At 38.6% G+C, this 21,807-nt stretch overlaps 1 protein-coding gene across 8 annotated transcripts in view; it reads right to left on the bottom strand.

Moving 5' to 3' along the window:
• COBL (cordon-bleu WH2 repeat protein) overlaps positions 1-21,807 on the bottom strand; it is a 345,422-nt gene that overhangs the window by 185,351 nt on the left and 138,264 nt on the right. The window lies entirely within an intron of this gene.

The raw sequence follows: 21,807 nt of genomic DNA, 5'->3' as shown, positions 1-21,807 counted from the left end.
TTTCAAACAGGGGATACTGTTTTAACTTCTTGTCAATTAAAAGTCAAATTAATTACTTTTTACTTACATGAGCAATTGTTATTATTTTTAGCTTGGTCAATACAGTCTTTCTGACCCTGTACCCCTGATATTAGAACAAGGTACTTACTTAACATTAGTTAAATTTAGTTGGCGCCAATATCCACTTTTGCTCCCCTCCCACCACTGCTTCACTAATCTCCTATGCCAGCTGCTCAAATGTTTACATTTGAAGGGCCTTCTCTGTTTGCACAGAAACGGTCTCTGCACAGTATCTCTCATCTGTACGTTTGCCAGACTAAAAAGAAAGAGAAGCTGGGCTGCTGGAATGGTTGATTAATAGTTTTCAAAGTTCCCCTTGTATGTTCTTCCCCTCTTTTGCTCTTGTCAAATCCATTGCTCCAAGACTTTTACAAGACTAACTTGTACATTGCTCTCAATTAATAAATATTTTCTACTGCAAACAGCTAGACAGGACATAGGTCCAGCAAGGGAAGAATGAGCTCCAAGATTCCAGGCTAGTCTTTGGACTTTGATGCTTCTAACAAGGACTCAAGGGATCATTTAGTCTCATTTCCTTAGTTTACAGATTAAGAAACTGAAAGCCGGGGAGACTAAGTGATCAGTCCACTGTCACATAACTAATTAATGGCAGAGTCAGAGTTAGAACAACTATAAAAGAATTAAGGAAGCATGTCTCAGTGAAATAAGAATAATTCAGTTCTCTAACCTTTAAGTCATAAACTGGATTTGGGCAAACTGGAGGGGGAAAATTCTCTAGGGTTAAACTAGAGATCAGATAGTAGGGGCTGAGGAGGTGGGTGACAAGGATGCAGTAACTCCATATCCACTTTCTCCAGGAACTAAGGCTCTTGTTTTCTGAAGGGTGAATTGGGATAGCCCAGTAACTTTGGTTCCTACCTACCGTTCACTACATTGATTCTGTCCTCATCTTAAACACTTATACAAAATGTGTCAGTTGAAACTTGTTGATGGGAAGCTTTAGGCTAGTATCTAAGAGAACCTGAGGGTGGCTTTTTTTCCCCCTCTGCTCTATGACTCTGCATATTTTGCTGTTTGTCTTATGGATGCCAGATGGAGAGAACAGAATAGCAAGGTATTTATCTGTGTATAAAGGGCTTTTAAATCCTTAGATGAAAGGTATTATGTAAACTATGCTATTATTATTGGCTCCAGTGGAGGCATCCTAGGATGGAAGGCAAGAACAAGGGTGTAATTTAATTTAAAGGCCAAGAATAAATTTCATCTGACTCAACGAGGTCATAAAGAGCTGCCCCAAGAAGATTGTACTATCTTACTTGGCTCTAAAGCCTTGTTACGTGACCTTGGGCAAAACACTTAACTCCTCTGTGTCCCCATTTCATCATCTCTCAAAGAGAGATAATAATATCTCTTTACCACATAGGGATATTGAGAAGCTTAATTATAGTTTGAAATCATCAGATGTAATATACAGCATACCTGTCCAGGGCTATAATGATCACTATGCATGAATCAATATTTCAAGGACAGAAAACGTTATTAACAATTAATTCACCTAATACTACAAGAGGAAAAATGCAAAGATTCATGTAAAATGTGTATAGTAGAAAGATAATGAATTTTGAGTTAGAAGACTTAGGTCTGAATCCAGCTCTGTTATTTGACTTTTATAACCTTAAGTAACTCATTTAGTCTGTGAGCCTCAGTTTCTCCATATATAATGAGAGTTTGAGACTAAATAAGCTCTAATGCCCCTAACTAGCTCTTAATCCTATTATCTTCATATGATACATTTCTTGCCTCCTATTATATAATCACTGTGTAAAAAGTTTAAAGTGTTGGGCGCATCATATGCTTAATCCTTTGAAATGCAACAATAATATATGGTCTTCCTAGGACATTGTTTTCAATGCAGAAATTCTTCCATCCCCTCCCTACTCCAGTGGAAATGTTATTTACAAGACATGTCCAAATCAAACTAATCTATTAATTTCCTACTCTGTAAGCTCCTTGAAGCTAGGTTCTGGGCTACATTGACCTTCGTATCATCTTTAACAACTAGTATGGCATAGTGCACATAGTAGGCGAATAAAAAAATATATTTTGCATGAATGGATTAATGATAAGTTTCCAATAAAAGCCATATAGCCTGTCTCCTTTTCCTACTTTTCTGCTTAAGTCACTTTACTTGTTTGCACTTCTCTAGAAGAATAAAACGGGCATTCTCAACTGGAAAGTACTTCCTTTGACAGTAAAATATACAGTATTTAACAAATGTGCTTTCAGATATCTCAGTCCACCTGCTCAGTCATCCAAAGATCCAAATCCTCGGATTTGGTATTCCATCTCTCAGTGCCATAATGGAGCCAAGCTGCAGCCAATGAAGAGACACTGAAATGAGGTTCAACTCAATCCAACTCAACAGGCATTTATTAAACATCTATTACATGATAAGCACTTTGCTAGATACTGGGTAAACTTGAGGAGGAAAAAATCAAAACAGTGAAATCAGAATAATTCAGTTCTCTAACCTTAAAGTCATAAACTGGATTTGGGCAAACTGGAAGGGGAAAATTCTCTAGGGTTAAACTAGAGATCAGATAGTGGGGGCTGAGGTGGTGGGTAACAAGCATGCAGTAACTCCATATCCACTTTCTCCAGGAACTAAGGCTCTTGTTTTCTACAGGGGGAATTGGGATAGCCCGGTAACTTTGGTTCCTACCTACTGTTCACTACCTTGATTCTGTCCTCATCTTTAACTCTTATACAACACGTCTCAGTTGACACTAGTCCTTGCTTCAAAGGAGTTTACATTCACAAAAGAAATGGTATCAGCTCTTTTTGTCTATTAAAGCCTTAACTTCTTTAAATAAAAAGAGGGTAGTAATGATCCCTTCCCAATGTCATTTAATGTTTAAGATATGATAATAATAATAATAATGATGATGATGATGATGATGATGATAGCTAGCATTTATATAGCATTTTAAGTTTTGCAAAGCACTTCGCAAACATTATCTCATTCGATTCTCACAATAACCCTGAGAGGTGTGTGCTATTATTATTATTTTTTTGATCAGTCAATGGGGTTAAGTGACTTGCCCAGGGTCACACAGCTAGTGTTATGTGTCTGAGGCCGGATTTGAACTCAAGTCCTCCTGACTCTAGGGCCAGTGCTCTATCTACTGTGCCACCTAGCTGCCCCTGGTGTGTGCTATTGTTACCCCCATTTTAGAGATGAGAAAACTGGGGCTGACAGAGGTTAAATGACTTGTCCAGGGTCACACAGATATTAAGTGTCTGAGTCTGGATTTGAACTCAGATTTTCCTGACTTTAGGTACAAGACTCTACCCACTGTACCATCTCAAATATGGGAACAGGTAGATTCATACTGAAAAGATAATCAGACCACTATATATATGATTAAAACTAACTTTTAAATCATATGATTAAAACTAACCCTTACATCACACATGGATGCTAGATTCCTTTTACCATTATTAGATCACACTAGGATTCTAGAATTATTCTTATTTTATACCACTTTCTCCAAAATTGGAGAATAAATAGGAACTGGATGCAGGGAGTGGGGGTGGGAGAAGAGTAGGGGATAATATGTGCTTGGGGGATGGCCATATTATTGTAAAACTTGACTTGGTAGAGTTGTAATTCAGATGACTACTGTATATTTTATGACATTCAATCTTTACTACTCACAGAGCTGTCTAGAATGCACACAAAAGGTATCAAATTCCCAAGTTTTCTCATAATTCATTCCATGAAGTAGAACTCACATTATCACTAAAAAAAATGCAATCATTTATCTGATTTTTTAAAAATCTTGCATTAGCATCCAGAAGGGGACATTTGCATTATTTCTATGGAGTGAGATTAGGAAAATTTAAGCATTAACAGACACAATTTTTTTAATGTTAAAAGTTGATATTACTTTAATGTAAATTAGCACCACATTCCCCCCCCCCCTTTTTTTTTTTACTGCAATCTGCTTTATAAACATCTTTCAGCGGGAGTAAGATCTTCTTAATCCTAGCTAGCTAAATTGAGCATAAATAGCTAAAGATGATCCACTGGCAACTTTTAAGGCATTGTTTCACTGATCTCTCTATTCTTGTCAATATCAACCTCCCCCCAAACAAAACAAAACCCTACAAGTAAATATCAATCAACAAGTTGTAATACCACTATGAGATCCAGGGCCCTACTTCAAGTTATAAAGGCAAAACAATACTCTCACCTTTCTTTCCATGCTACATCCAGTTTTTCTCCCCCTCCAAAATTCCTTTGGAATAGAAAATGTTCCCAATCCACTGTTCAAATCTTAAGTCTAGTGGAAGCACTTCAAAACATTTTCTGTTTCAAGTCTGTTTCAGTATCTCTTTAAAAAGGGAACAAGCTAAAATCCTGAGACACCTTCAATCAAATAAGTCCTACCAGTCAGGTAGCATCACACATTCACATCATAAGGCTTCATTGCATACCAGAGTTCATTCCCTCTGTCTAATTACAGGTATGTGTTATAGCATCGGATTGTGAGGATTACAAAAGAGTTCCATTATCAACCCTGTTTTAAATTGGATGGGTAGGTGGAGGGATGGCAGGCTAGAGGTGGTTGTTGCTTTCTGCATTTATCCACAAATGTTTTATGCTTCATCTCAACTCAGTTTGAGGGTGGAGAAAGTTTAAAGATGCAACTGACTATTACAATAACTTTTAAGGTATTTACTAATCTCTGATATCACCAGTCCAAGAAATTATTAATCATCTATGTGCTAGGCACTATGCTAAGCACTGGATATTTAAACTACATATGGGTGTGTGTAAATGAGTGTGTGTGTGTGTGTGTGTGACACACACACATATATAGAGTATATGTATGTGTGTGTATTTATATATTTAAAAGATAATCATCAGTTGCATGTCTAGGAGATATAACTAGTATGGTTTCGGTAGCTAGATATATGATTTGTTAAGGAGGAAACTAAGAATAAATACTTTGCTGGTACTTTCCAAACACATCACTTCAGGGCAAGGGGTGCGTCCAGATTTATATCCTAATCTCTGGTCCCAATCGTCACCTCTTCTCTGAGCTGGAAGAGGGCCTAGTCATCTGGATTTGACAGAGGACAAGTCCATTTAGATGTGTACTGAACCCTGACTTTGCCACACAGCCAACAGCAGTTATAGGAAGGGTTTATTAAGAGTTTGCAAAGTCTGTAGACTTGCATTTTCAGTTTTTAGAGACTGAGTCATCTGAGTCAGTGAGACGATGGAGGTAGCAGCCGAATGAGCTGGGAACTCTTGGCACTTTGAGAAGATGCCAGGAGCTCTTACAGTTGATGACTATTGAGAGAGATTAATTTGCCAGGCATTCCCAACCTGTACCTTTATTCTTTGCCTACCTTCTATTTTAATATCCTTTTAAAATTTTTTTGAAAATTTAACCAAGTCATCCAATCACAAAAAAATGTTTCTGTTCCCACTCCTGGGCTCAAAGACAATCTTAAATGCCTTCTCTGTGTCTGAATGTGGTAGAACTATCAGTTCATATATGTATGTGTGTGTATGTGTATATATATACACACACATGTATTTATATATATACATTATATATATACACACATATATATAATATACACACACACATACATACACACACACACATAGATATACTAATTTTGGTATATCCAAGGTGTCTCAAAAGGTCTTGTATGTGGTGAAAAGAACTTTAGGTTTTTCAAAAGTTTTAAACTGCACTAAGACTTTTAGGACACCCTACATTTATGACTTTTGCATGTGTATATTTTCATAAATTGTATTTTTCAAATACCTGAAAAAAGAACCAGGGAGAGTGTGGCACATAAGCAAAAAAAAAATAACAAGTTTATATGATTTATAATTTGAAGGAAGTTCTAATCCAACCTTCTCTTTCTATAGAAGGGAAAACTGAGGTCCAGAAAGTTAAATGATTTGCCTCTGGTCACATATAGTAATAAGTGGTAGAGCCAGGATTTGGAACGGGGAGTCTTCCAAATTTAGTATTCTATTTATCATACATTGCATAGGATTAACAAATATGGTCTACCAATATTCAAATATCAGGGCAAATAAGAAAATATTGGTAACTTTTAGAATCTCTGATAATCTCTGATAACTAAATTCCCTTTCTCACTACACTCTGTCTTGGGAAGATACACGGAGTCAAGGTTACTGAACCTCCGAGATCCTCGTATCACCTGAAGTAAAAAGTGTCAGAAACTTCAAATAAATCTACCAGTTTACAGCAAGAAGTTACCTTTCCAGCTTTCCAGGCAACAGGGACATTCAGGTAAAGCTCCAACCTTGAAGACTCACCTTTGAAACCAAATGGCTTTGTGATGCTGGGCAAGTCATCGAACCCTTGAGCATCACCAGGCAACTCTCCAAGACTCTAAGTCGTGGAGAAGGCCCTCACCCACACTGGTAAAAGGAGTTTCCTCATTTGGAACTTCTCTAAATGAATATAATCACAGCCCTAGTCCCCTAAATGCAGCTTTCCTCTCGAGCCCTAAAGAGATTCTAAGGGGCTCCAACACCACTTCAGATGTAGATGCACACAACTGTAAAGAAAGGACTTGCAGCAGGGGAGCCTGACTTCAAGGCCCAGTCCAGCTACTTATTATCTTGCTGATGTTGAACAAGTTACATTTTCTTTAAAACCCTTTCACAATTTGTAAATGGAGATAATTATAGTGGCACTACTTAACAAGCTCCTATCATCTCAGGAGTGGAAGTTCTACCCTGGGATAAATGTGGGAGTCTGGCACATTTCTAAGAGGCAGATACAGCCCAGGGCCCCTCAGGGTTCAGAAGTCTGATCTGACTGAAGACACACAGAGAATTCGTTCTGAGTTGCTATAGACTGTGAAAGTTCGGTTTAATCTTACAACAAATCTTAGCTTTGGAATCTATCCATTTTCCTAGGGACACTACAAACTACTGCACACGAAAGACAGGATGACCCAACATAGTAGGCTCACCCTAATTTAAAAATATCAACATACATATTTTGATAATATTTACAATGGTTTCTTATAGAGTGAGAGATTTCATTTCTCTCATTTTTTTTCTTCTCTTCCCTTATCTTGGTTTCATTTTAGGTGACCTGGAAAGCAGTATAGCACCCTTTCTGGGAGTATTTCCCAATTCCCTCTTAAAATAGTGGGTTGGATTCCAAGAGAACCCAACTATTTCTTCACCTTAGGGTCTTAGGGATAGGCCTTAAGAGATGGGACTGTTGAGCATGTTAACTATGAGCCCCCAATGGTTGTGTTCCCATTGATGATCTAGTTGATATCAAGTAGCTAGCCAGAGTTAATTAGCTTTTAGGTAGGGGTATTTAAATAAGCAACTATGGTAGGGAGGAGTTGTTATAAAAGTCCTTCCCCCATCTCACCTCCCCCTGCCAAATGTTTGGGGACACACTCTCCCACAAATATATACAAAGTCCAAGGGAAAAATAGGCTGAAGCTTGAAGAGCACATATGACAAAGGGACAGCTCACAGCTTCCTGTTGTAGGGAAGTCCCTTCTCACCTTTCTTGGAGCCCTCATGAAAGGACACACATTTGACTGGTTCAGTAACTTAAACAGGCCTTCTCACTTTATAAAGGCATCAAAGCACAAAACATCAAGTAAGGTATATTAATTAGGGTTTTGGGTTTTGAAACACTCTTACATAGCTATACCTACTTTCAGTGTTGTTTTCTTTCATCTTTGCTCATTCGCATTCATACAGTTCTGATTTTCTGAAAAACCAGGCAAAGAGATTGCCTCCTCTCTCTTAACTGTCTCTTCCATCTTTCCTAGATGTCTGTTACATAAAACTGCATTCCTTTAACTATTACATTACACGAAACCTCAACATTAACATTCAGATTTGCCTTACCAAGATGAAGACACAGGTCCGCTGAGCAGTATCAACACTCCTGCATTCAGTATGATTCCATATGGAATCTGTGTGGTACAATGGAAAGGGAACTGGATTCAAGTCCTGCGTCTGCCACTTACTACCTGTGCGACCTTGTACAAATCACTTACCTCTATAAGCCTGTTTCTTCACTTGTAAAAATTTGGGATTTGGATTATATGAAGGTCCCTTATAGATCTGGATCTATGATTTCAGGTTCTTACGTCCATAGAGTCACAAGACTGGCATACCCCTCTCCCTAAGTTTATGATTCTCTGCTCCATCTATTTGTTATCTAAGAAGATCTTACTTATAAGGTGGACAATCTGGCTATGCGGTGAAGAGATGTGCCCTTTCCAGCATAACTAAGAGGAGAAACTGTCATAGGAAGAAGCTCAGTGTTCCCTCCTGCCTCCAGTACTTACTAGGTATTCCGGACAATACTCCTAGCATCTCTGATCCTCAGTTTCCTCAGATGTAAAATGTAGGGGGGCTGTTCATAACAGGACATATCTTACAGGACAGGTGTGAGAATCAAAAGAAATTATTTACATAAAGCATTTTGCAAACCTTAATGTATTATTTAAAAGTGAGCTGTTATTATCATTACCAATTTAGAGTAAGAGATGTTCATTTCCCACCACTCTGTACTTCATCATACACCAGAAACCTTTTCATCTTAGAAGATCGCTTCAGCCCTGGACTATGTATTGTATTCCCCACAGAATATAAGCCCTTGAGGACAAGGACTGTCTTTCTTTTTACTTGTATTTTTATTCCCAGTTTAGCATAACGCCTTACACACAGTAAGCACTTAACCAATGCTTATTCACTGGAAGGGTAGGCCCATTGGGAAATTCCTTTAAGACATGTGGCCAGGAACGTGAGGGCTCTGGAAATCATGTCATACGGAAAATAGATGAATGATTATACTCTATAATTTTGCCAGGAATCAAAGACAAGCTTGCTGGTTTCTGGTCAACAGTCTCCTTTCTCTTTACTATTTTAAATCAGGACATGACTTTTCTCCAATTCTGCAGAACATCTTTCAGATCCCTTGAGTTTCTTTCAAAGATTACATGTGCCAGTTCTTTCAGTACCTAAGGATGTTGTTTATCTGGACCTGGTGACCTGAACTCAACAAAAGTAGCGAGGAAATGGAAGACAGAGAATAGGCAGTCTTCATCCTTAACAAAGAGGCTAACTGTTTAATTTAGGGTTAATCATGAGCCACTAAATCTTAGGTTTGTAACTTCAGTCCACCCACTGACTAAAGTATGAATCCCATATAGAACATCTCTGAGTCAACGGCAAGGTCATAAATAGAAATCCTAAGGACCTGACATCCACATACTTTGTGACCACTAGGAAATAGCTAATTATTATTTGTTATTCCTGTGATCCTAAGAGAATTAGAATAATGGGAATTTGCATTAAGGAAACCGCAATATTTATTAAAAAATTATTGAATGGTGTGGACACTATTCCACAAAGAGAAAAGGAGACAGGAGACCATAGTCTATGAATGTGTCTATAGAAAAAGTGAATATATTAAAATTGCTTTATTAAATGGAATATATACATATGTACATACACACATATGAACCTAAAATGGAATATACATATACACATTTAAATAAAATTGTAAGATTAGGAGTTGGAAGAAGCCTCAGAGATTTAGTTCAATTTTCACATTACATGAGGAAACTGAAGGCCAGAGAGTGGAAATGACTCGTTCACTAATAAGCAACAGAATCAGGATTTAAACCCAGGACTTCGGACTCTAAATTCAAAGCTCTTCCCCACTATATCACAATGCCTCTCCTGTAGCTTAAGAAAAGAAGGTATGTCAAGCCTCTAAATGACTTTGCCTCCTAGTCCTTTAACAAATTTCAGGCCTACAGAGTCCATGGAAACACAGAAACAACTGGGACACTAATTTAAGTCCCTATAGCTGCCAGGACAAATGCAGCTATTAAACAGAACAGGTATGGGGGTCATGAGACAGATTGTTTTCCCATGGGTACTGCTTACGGGGGTGGGTTCCTGGATCTCAACTGGGAAAAGAGATCCTTAGTTTCAATCCCTCAGATTTCGTGAGCTGTTTCCAAGATCTTTGGGTCTATGATCTCAGAGCACCAAGCTAAGTCTGGCCTTAATAGCTACTAGAGAGAGTGGAAGTCATGCAAAAAGATGCACAGGGGCTTCTCTAATACATAACATACAAAAATTAAACATGACTAAACTAAACTTTACCTAATCTCCTCTCTATCCCTGCCCTACCCAATACATAGCTAAGTAGCTTTCTAGGGATCAATCCCTGGGTACATGTTGTTGGCTACCACCAAAGGGTTAAGAAGGTACAACCTGTTTCAATAATATACACACATCAGTAGCAGATATAGTTGTAATAAAAATAATATCAGGATTTCAGGGTAGGGTCCATCACTTAAGAAAACTATCATTCTCTACATTCTCCATTATCTCCTGTCTAGAGTAACACACTAGAAGCAAACGTTAATGCACATGAGTTACTTAACTTCCTTTTTGTCCTACTCACAATAAATAACTATCTGGATAACATCTGGCTCATTATCTTGGAATCTCACTCCCATCTCCCCTGCTGTTGCAGCTCAGTCATATGTTCCATTTTTGAACCTTAAAATCAACACACAATGCCTGAACATGATTCTTAGGTTTGGATTTTCTACTTAGGAAAAAAAAAATCTGCATCACAGTTAGTGCAATTACATGATATATAATTAGTGCTGATGAGTAATTTCATACATAATAGTATAAATTACCACATTTCTAGCTCAATTTGAAAGGTAAAATGGCAGTTTAGAATAGTGGATAAAATGCTACAGGGCTTAGAGGTAGGAAATCTTGGTTCAAATCCTGCCTCTGGCTTTTACTTATTGTGTAGCCCAGGAGAATGGGGAAGTGGGGATTAGAGAGGGAGAAGGAAATAATTATTAAGCACCTACTGTGTGCCAGGCACTGTGCTAAACAGTTTACAAATATCTCATTTAATCTTCACAACTCTGTGAGGCAGGTTCTGTTATTATCCCCATTTCACAGATGAGGAGACTGAGGCGGTCAGAGGCTAAGTGATTTACCTGGGATCATATAACTAGTAAGTGCTTGAGGGTAGATTTGAACTCAGGTCTTCCTAATTCCAAGTCCAGTGTTCTATCCACTGAGTCACCTAGCTGCCTCAATCAACAACCATTTGTTAAATGTCTACAATGTGTCAGACTGGGGATACAAAGACAAAATCAAACATTCCTTGACTTGAAAGGAATTTGTATTATAAGAGGGGAGCCCACGTGTACATTTAAGTATATGCCTAACACATACAAAATGAATACAAGGTCATTTTTTGGGTGAAGCACTATAGCTGATGGCATTGGGAAAGGTCTCATGTGGTCAGAAGATGTTATCTGAGCTGAGCTTTGAAGGAAATTAGGGATTCTAAGAGGCAGACGGGAAGAGAGCGTGAATCCTGACCATGGGGTGGTGGTGGTGGTGGTGGTAGAAGCAGAACAACAAGTGCATGAAGACAGGAGATCAAGAGTGTCATGAGTAAATGGGAAGGACAGCCACAAGTCCTGGAATGCCAGACTGGAAAGGTAGCTTAGTGACAGATTGTAAAGGAATGGATGTGTTACTTAGCTTCTAAAAGCCTCAGGCATTTCTCCAGATCTTAATGACTAAATCTCAGATGAGCTTCACTGAGATCTGCATTGAGACAGATCCACTTGGCAAGGGAACCATTCACCCTCATGAAATCACAGGCTCTTATTGTATTTGTGTTGAAAGGAAGAAGGAAGAAAGGGGCCAAAATTGGGAACTGAGATGTTGTGGGTCAGGATGCCAGAGAGCTGAGGAGGTGCGCGTTAATCCTTCACGTTGCCATGGCACCCACCCATCCACCAGCACCTCTGTGAGCAAGGAAGTTGTGGGGCAGACCTGAGGCATGTGGGGATAACCTTACCCCAAGGTGTATTGATCTGGGACCCAGCTGGGGGCCCTTTTAGGCAAGAAAGGAATAAAAGCAATGTTTTAAGATTTTTGTCAGGGAAGCTGCGTTTTCATCTCCTTACCTAAGGCTTTTACCTACTTTTATATTAGAATTCCTTTCAACCACCTGGGCAAAGGCTTTTGCCTGAGGTCACTGGCATAGGTTTTTAGTAGGAGGGCTGTTTGTTTGAACCCTCTGGCTCCAAGTTATCCATTCCCCCAGATGTGCAATAGTAACCCCAATACAAGAGAAACCAGGCTGAAGTTTTAGCTCCTCCACCACTAAGAGTGTCTATGACCCTGGACAAGTCATTTCACTTCATGATCTCAGGTTCCCAGTCAGTAAAATGAGGGGTTTAAACTTGATGAATGTCCAAGTCCCTTTCAGCTCTAGTTCTCCATGATACAAGGCCATGTCTGTTGGTCAAATCAGAAGTGGGATTCCTTTTTTTTTTTAAGACCTTTTTTCTTTTTTATATAAAAAAGGGATTAAAGAAAAATTTCCATGTGTCTCATATGCTTACGGAGCAAAAGAATGAGAGAGAAATTAGTATTTTGATCTAAGAGTACTCACCCAATACATTTCAGAACATATGATTAAAAGTTTACATTTGTTTTTCTTTTCACTGAACAGAGTGTAGCCTTTGTTCGGAGGGTACTCACAGGCCGAAGTGTTGGCATTATGAAAAACTCCACAAATATCTACAGCATGAAGCATCTACTATGTGCTGGGCACTGGGGACCCAAACATAACATTCTACGCCATCAGTCATGCCTGCGGTCATGTGATTTTCCCACTATAAGCCTCGGCTTCTGCAAATAATCCTGGCATCATTTTTATACCCTACTTGCTGATGGTCTCCAGACTTGCAATCAGAAAAGCAGACAACATGAAAAACTACTTTAATGACTCAACACAGGTGTGAAAAGAAACACAGGACATTTTTTCTTCCCATTGGGTTCCCCCCACACACACACACACCTTACCAGCTTGATAAGAGCCTTCTACATGATAAGACTTTGACTGGAGTTAGAAAACTATAAGTTCAAAACGTGTGTGGCTGTACTTTTTAAATATCTTTCCCCCAAATTGATTTATGACATAAACAAGCCCCACATTAGAGACACATGTGGTTCAGCACTTGGGATATGTTTTCTTGACCTTGATTTATGAAAACATCAGGACCCCCAAAATAAACAGAGCTAATTTTAGCTCTTCCTGGGTATGCCTATCATGTTTCAGATGGATTAGCTGCGCTTGTGTAGACACTGACACCCTGTGGCAGGAGCAGCCCACAGCTCCAGCTCTGCCTTGATAATCCTTTTGGGCACAAACAGCTAGTTTTTGCAAACGGTGAAATGTATATAGGCTCTGGGATGGGTCTGACATTCAGGCTAGCAGGGGAGTATTTCAAGTGGTACTTCTTTGACAGCTTATTTTTCCATAACTTTGCTCACAACTCTTAAAACTACAGTATTCTGTTTCGGAAGAATTTCCCTGGAGCACTCAGTTCTTCACATATGTCCCTCAGCAATCAATCGACACACTGTCTAAAGTTAAGTTGGTCTCACTTGGAACAACCAGTGCCCTCCAAGCACTTACAAAGCTGCTATGGTGGGATATGTCTTGAAGTGGAATAAAAACACCTTCCTTTAGAGATATTAACAATGGAAATAAAGTCCCAAACACTAAGAATACTTTCATCTGCAAAAATATGAGACTTCCTGTTTACAAGATGCCTTTCATATAAATGTTATGATTTTCATATGAATTTTTTTTCCCAACAGCTCTGAGAAATAGGGTTTTAGAGTTGGGAGGAAGCTTAGAAATCACCAACTCCACTTACAAATGAGAAAATAGAGGCTCAAATCTGTTAAGCAACTTACCCAAAGTAGTAAATGGCATAGCCAGAACTAAAATTCAGGTCTTTTGGCTCCAAATCCAAACCTCTTTCAACTGCACTGTAAATGAGAAAGGTCTTAAAGGGAAAAATCGGTTCTAATCTTTAGAGATAGGTTGTATAAAAATTCCCAAGAGACCTCCTCAATTTTAAGAGGCATATACAATTGTCATGAATTAGATTGTTAGCTAACATTTATGATACTTTTATGAGAGATCACTAGGATAGTATGTCGGAGAGCAGTTGCTGATATACATTGATAGGTGGAGTTTCATCAGGGGTTCCTAAGCCAACAAAGTCATGGATCTTGCTGTGTCCAGTTCTCCTCTACCCACAAACAAACAATGAAATACTAAAACAAGAGATGGCATGGCACAGTAGATAAAAGGCTGGCCAAGCTGTTGGCACCACCTGAGTTCCAGTCCACTCCAGGTTGGGTAAATTAGACCATTAACTATCTCTAGCCTCAGTTTCTCAAGTGACTGTGAAATTCAATTGCCAAAGTACAAATCTGCATAGGTAGCAGGCAGTTTCCACCAAAGGAGATGCCTTCCCTGGAAAAAAAAATCACTGGTGCTGCCTTAAAGAGAATTGATATTAATTTTGTGTCAAATGTATGATAATGTAGAGTTGTCTTATTATGGGAGGGAATGAAAACTCATTAAGTACCTATTATGTGCCAGGCACTGTGTTAAGCACTTTACAAATATTATCTCATTTGATCCTCACAATCCTGGGAAGTAGATGCTATTACAATCTTAATTTTACAGTTGAGGAAACCGAGGCAGAGGCTAAGTGACTCTCCCAGCGTGACACAGATCACATTTGAACTTGGGCCTTCCTGACTCTAAGGCCCCTCACTCTGTGCACTATTGCACCACCTAGCTGCCTCACATATGCTGCATGTACAATTTGTACAAACCCATTTTACAAAGGGAATCTGTGCTGGAGGTGACACAATTTTGAGGGTATTAAGGGTTCAGTTCTCAAGATAACAAAAAGATGAAAAACCAAACATCTGGAAAAAAATCACAAATTCTGATATTACTGAACAAAGGCAATCTAGTCAAGTTCAGTCTACTGACTCATATGCCTACTGTCTTAACTCTAAAAATAACTTATTAGAGTTAGGTACACATATTCAAAGGCATTTTTGATGAAAACATGAGAAGGAAACAGGCAGGCTCTTGCATATTATTTTTTATGGCAGACATCCTGTCATACAACAGACTAAAATAAAATCCATTAGCATTTTTTAAGGTTTACTATGTGCCAGGCACTATATGAAGTCCTGGTGATACAAAGAAAAAACAAAGTCACTCCTCTCAAGGAGCTTACATTGCAATGGGAGAAGACAATGGTATATAAATCTATACAAGATCCATACAAGCTAGATAGAAGGTAACTTTAAAAGGGAAGGCTATGGGACCAGCAGGAAGGGAGTAAGAATTTATATCACACATACTCTGTGCCAGGGACTGTGCAAAGCGCTTTACAATTTTTTGAGAGACATTTTTATAAAAGGTCTTCTATAGAAGGTGGCCAAGAAAACCAAGAGGCAGCAGCAAGGAGGGAAGGCATTCTAGGTATGGTAGACAGCATGAGAGAAGAAATGGAGCAACATATTTGATAAACATCAAGTGAGTCAATATGTCTTATCCATAAAGTGGTGAAAGGAGAGAAACGTATAATAAGACTAGAAAGATAGGAAGGGACCAAGATAGACAGATTTAAAATATCTAACAGAGGAGTGTATATGTGATCCTAGAGATAATAAGGAAAGACTGGAGTTGAGCTGGAATGTGACATGGTCAGACCCATGCTTTTGACAGCAATGTGGAAGACAATCTGAGTAGTGGAGACTTGAGGTAGGGAATCCAATTAGGATGCTACTATGGTGATCTAGGCCAGTGGATGTTAAGGTGACAAAGGCCTAAATCTGATGACAGCTATGTAAGTGCAGAGAAGACGACATATACAGGAGAAATTGTGGAGGCAGAAACAAGATTTGGCAACTGATTAGATACACGGGATGAATAAGAGTGAAGAATGAGGATATCACTGATCCAAAGTTGGTGACCTGGGGAGAAAGATACAGAGAATACAAGATTGCAAAGCATTTCTTATTTGTTCATTATAACGTAAGTATTTGATTCAACTGAACAAAATGCAGCCTTAAGATAATGAAAAATTATTTGTTAACAAAGAAAATATAAATAACTTTGGTCATATTAACCCATTTCAAATAAGGCATAAAACAGGAAGGTGTGGTATGTACTCAAAAAAGTATTTGTTTTGTTATAGATGGTGTCTAGTGCAGTCCAAATGGAAGAGGGATTCCCTATGGATGGGGAAGTCTTCCAGATGATACACTGACTGCAATCAGTCCTGGAATACGTAGGACCTTCTAGATGAGATCCACAATAACTCAAAAGAGATTGGTTTAACCAATCACTCAGGAAAAACCAAGCAGATGAAGAATATTTAATGTCCAGACATGAAGTTATATGTACAGCTCTCTGAGTTGGTCCAATGTCTTATCATAAGTACGCTACAAGAGGGCACAACCAGCATGTTCGAGGCTTTCCTCCAGGTCTTTTAACATGATAGGGGCACCAGGATAGAACCTGAGTGGTCTATCTACTATTCATTTTCCATTCATGTATCCCTGGGATGTTATCTTTTCAGATACTTCTTACACACAAGTCATTATTTATAATGTACTTCAACTTATTTATGGCCACCACACATCTTCCCATTACCCTTTCACTGACTAGCACTCTGTACCCTTGGTGTGTCCATGGAATTACCCAAGTAGAGTACCTTTATGCCCATTTAAAAAGACCAAGTTATCTAATGCAGCTTACTGGAGAGGGCACTGAACCTGGAGTCAACAGATCCAGGATCCAGGAAGACAGGGTAGTATAATGAAAAGGGCATTGGCTCTGGAGTCAAAAGGATCACCTTAGACACTTAGTATATTTTCTGATGCAGAAAAGGTAACAATCTCCCACTGAATAGATGGTTTCTAGGGCCTCTTCCAGCTCTGCGTCAATGATCCTATGATCTGGCATAATGGGGAAAACTTTGGCCAACTCACTTAACTTCCCTGGGTCTCATGTTCTCCATAAGTAAAATGAGAGGGTTGAAGAGATAATCTCCAAGGTTGGCTCCAGTTTGAATACTCTATTATTTACTTTAACTATGTTGCTCTGAAGCCATTTAACCTGTCTTCTTGAGTTGCATATTTCCCAGAAGAAGGCTAAGTATACAATCCGAAGTCACTCAGATAATTCACTCTAATATTAAAAACAGCTCAATTTTACAGACACTGGGCCATCCACTTAATTTTCTCCCTATTAGGCTGAAAAAGGAATGATTCCTAGACCATGCAAGGATAATCTATAACATGAATGAATTGCATAAAATTATATGGGAAAGGATTTCAAGTGCTCATTTAGTTATAAAAACACCACCTCATTATGGGTTAACATTTAGGTCATTTGGAATTTAATGGAGCACATTCAATTTTGTTTAACACAGATTAAGCTCCTACTGTGTACAAGGCACTTTAAAGGTCACTAAGAATTCTCTTGTGTTCAACTGAACAAGCATTTATCAAACTACTATGATATGCCAGGGACTGTGCCAGATGTTTGAGATTTGAAAAGACAAAAACTGTAGCCCCAGTCCCAAAGAAACATATATCACTCATAGTAAGATCATTTTATTTACATGGAAAGTTTAAAAATAAAAAGAAATATGTAAGTATATCCTTGAACCAGTGCAGATTGCAGGCTTCAAAATTACTTGAGATTTCAAATGTAACAAGATGTACTTGAGCATATGCTATTTACAAAATTCAATATGAAACTTATGCTACTGATTATTATAATAAAGATCTCTACCTATAATTTTCACCACACATAATCAGTTATAATTATCACCACATGTAAAATCAGGTTGTCACTTTGGGATGAGAGAAAATGGAACCACAAACACAGTGATGAAGTCAGACTGAACATGCCTGCAGAGAAGAGCTATCAAATGTTGGGGTTGCATATCTTGGTAATAAAATATAAAAATAAAATATAAGAAATCTGATAAAATTCTTTTTCAAGTTTCCATCACTCAGAAATAACATACAGAATAGAAGTTCTTAACCTGGGCATAGATCATCAAGGGATCTATGGACAGATTTCAGGGGATCTATGAACTCGGAAGGGATGACCTCTAACTGAAATTTAGCAATTCTTTCAATTATTTAAAAACAAGAGAAATTGGGAGAAAGGCTCCATAAGCTTCACCAGACTGCCAAAGGGGTCTGTCACACACACACACAGACACACACACACACACGCACACACACAGTAATTTTCTGGTACGGAGGAAGTAGTTTGGCAACAGGGTTCCCTGCCCCCCAATATTATTAATGAGGTCCTGGGACCTTCCCTAGCTAAGGTCCTTCTTACTCACAACGATGGGATAAACTTTTAGTACATTTCTTCTCTTTAGGGATATCAAAGACAATCATTATGACTGTCAGGTTTTAAATACACTTAGCCATTCTGTAATTGATTTCCATCCTCTGTCTTCAGCACAGCTGGCTGCCTACAACTATGTACAGAAAATACTGCTACAGCTACAACAGTAACAAGAAAAACATAGTTGTCCCCATCTAGTTGTTACTTGCATAACACAGTGTAAGACTTGTGTCTTATGTCTGAACTTAATTTCAAATGAAACAAATCATGCTAGGAAACCTAGCCCTAAGATAAGCCAAGGTATGTTGGCCTCTAAATTTCCAGTCTTGAGTCTGAAATTCAGAATTCCAATCAAACAGGACGCTAATATAGCTAACTAAAACAAGGCAGTGTCAGAATGAGTTGAGAAAGGTCTGTCTTTGCTGTGGTTTTCATGTAAAACCTAAAATGATTTGGCCCAAGTCGATTAGTATATAAATTTATGGGACAGTGAGATAAATTAGTCTTGTAAATTGTAATTTTGCACTTTTCAGAGTAGTGATCTGAGACTGAGCTTCTCTCCAGGAAAGGGGTGGGAGTACTCAGAGGCTCACATAAATAGTTAGTATGACACTTGAAAAAAAAAAAAAAATCAGGAGTCCAAAGCAGATTATAACCACCTGGTGTACCTGTCAATGAAATCTGAGGGTATCCCCAAAGGACTTTGCTAAGGTCCTGCAAACTGAGGCTCCTATAAATGGCAGGACAATAATAAGTCCATTATTTATTTGGTTGTTCTGTCTATATGATGTCATACCTTTTGTGTTTTAGCATTGTGATGAAACAGGGCCTTCTATGCTCTAGCCTTGCTCACTCTTCTTTGGTGAAAGCCTTCTATGCCTCTTTAAAATGGCATTATAGAAACATAACATTTATTTTTACTCCACAGATTCATTTCAACACTATCTTTTACAACAGTGCAGTTTAAAAGTACATTATGATCATTTACTGTTAAGAAATAACTTACCTTTAAATGCTTGTTACTAAAAAGTATCTTACTGGGATGACCGATAGTACATAATGAATCACTGATTCCTTAAGATGTTTTACAATATGGAACCATTCTAGTAAGACGACTATTTTGACTGCCTTCAGTAGAACTCTATTTGGAACAAATTGCATTTAAATGCTCATACTTATGACTGGAGATCTCAAGAATCCCATTTTGAGGTTTCTCCAATATATTTATAGCCCCAAACTCTCTCCAGAGCTACAATTCTGCATCACTAATGGACCTTTTAGAACTGGGCATCCTACAATTGCTCAAATTCAACATCTGTTCAAACCAGAATTTATTAACTTTCCACCAACTTTTCTCCCCTCTTCCAAACTTTCTTATTTTTAGGGAAGGGACCACTAGAATCCTTTCAATTACCCAAGTTTACAACCTCACAGTTATCTTTTAATTTTCCCTCACCTTTCATCCCCATCTAATCAGTCGTCTTGCCCATTCAATATTTACACCTGTCACACATCCATCCCCTTCTCACCATGTACAATCATCAAATCCAGTTCAGGACTTCCTGCCTGGACCACTGCAGGAGCCTCCTAAGTGATATCCCTGCCTAGGGTTTTTCCCATTTCCAATTTATCCTCCACACAGCTGCCAGAATGGCATACCTGAAGCACACGTCTGACCACATCACTTTCCTGCTCTAAAGGCTCCAATGGATGCAATAACTTTAGGATCAAACACAGAAACCTTTGTTTGCCTCTTAAAGCAATGCCACAATCTGCCTCCAACCTACCTTTATCACAGACTTTTTCTTGTCTCCGTCTTTCTCTCTGGTTCAGTCAAACTGTCCTTGCTGTTTCTTACTCCCAAAGTTTCACCTGTCTTCATGCTTTTACAACACAGACTATGCCGCTATGCATGGAATGCAGTCCTTCCCTACCTCCACTTCTTAGAATCCCTATTTTCCTTCAAAGCTTAACCCAAGTGCAACCTCTTGTGAGACCTTTTCCTGATCCCCCCCTCCTTATGACTTCCACATCAGAAGTTACGTTGTATTCATTTGTGTACATTTTGTATTTATTTACATGTGTCCATATTAACTCCCTCCAAGAGAATGTAAGCTCTTTGAGAGTAGGGATTCTTTCATTTTTGTGTCTGCATCCCCAGCACCTAGCACAGTGCCTGGCATATGAAAGCCATTTAAGAAATGCTTATTTAATGATTAATTTGTAAAAAGTAAATGATAATTCAATGGTACTTTTCTGCTTCAGTGGGTAACTAATCTCACTGATGTAGGCATTCTTTCTCTGTGGGTATGCATGCACACCTGTCTTTCTTGATAAAATGTAAACTCCTTGAAAGAAAAAAGTAAACTCTTTGTTTTGCTCTGTTTTTTTTTTCCCCTCTACAGTTGCAGTACCCAGCATATTATAGCGGGTACTTAATAATACTTGTTGATTGATGGGATTGTATCCTACGTTCTTCTTCTTCTTCATACTTTTCCATAAACTCTCCAAGAACCATACCCAATATGAAGAATGGTCCTCCTTTTGATCTTCAAACATTTCACGGTTTCCAGGGCTCTCTCCTGCTCTTGCTAAATGCGCAGGATACCACCTTTTCTGATTACACATTTCCTAGATGTCATCCTTTATGCCACGAAACTCAATACAGCTAGGTTTTGATTGGTCCAAATAATAAATATCATGAAATTGTCACATGTATTCAAATCCACACCATTTAAAATTACAACTGTCTTGTTGTTTAGTCATTTTCGGTCACGTTCAACTCTTCGTAACCCCTTTAGGGGTTTTCTTGCAAAGATACTAGTGGTTTGCCATTTCCTTCTCCAGCTCATTTTACAGATGAGGAAACTGAGGCAAACAGGGTTAAGAGATCTGCCCAAGGTCACACAGCTAGTAAGCGTCTGAGGCCAGAGTTGAACTCAGGTCTACCTGACTCCAGCCTTGGCACTCTTTCCCCTGTGCCACCTAGCTGCCCCAAACAACAACAACAACAAAAATGTATAAGTACATAAAATATGGTAACTGATTCCAGACCAATGGAAATACGCAATACAAATTTAAATAATGACATCACTTTCTGGTTTGCTTATTTGCATTAATTGGGAACCAACTATAAATAGTTAAAACAAGGAAAGTTAGACTTCATACATGAGCAGTTCTGAACTGGCCAACTGATGAGGGAGGGATGGGGAGGAACACAACCATAAGTTGAAACTCACATAACCCACTTACTGTAGGCTTTCATTTCCTTTAAACACAATGAAGCGGAGTTACACAGCCAGAAGGATTACTGATGACACTGCTGAAAAGCTAACAATATGGGGCAGTGTGTGTGTGTACATATGTGTGTGTGCTCACATATGTGTACACTGGGTACCAAACATGGATATTT

This window comes from Vombatus ursinus, unplaced genomic scaffold (assembly GCF_900497805.2).
Source record: "Vombatus ursinus unplaced genomic scaffold, bare-nosed wombat genome assembly UNPS02014820.1, whole genome shotgun sequence".
Taxonomy (NCBI): domain Eukaryota; kingdom Metazoa; phylum Chordata; class Mammalia; order Diprotodontia; family Vombatidae; genus Vombatus; species Vombatus ursinus.
Note: the sequence above shows the minus strand (reverse complement) of the source record. Positions and strands in the feature narration are given on the sequence as shown.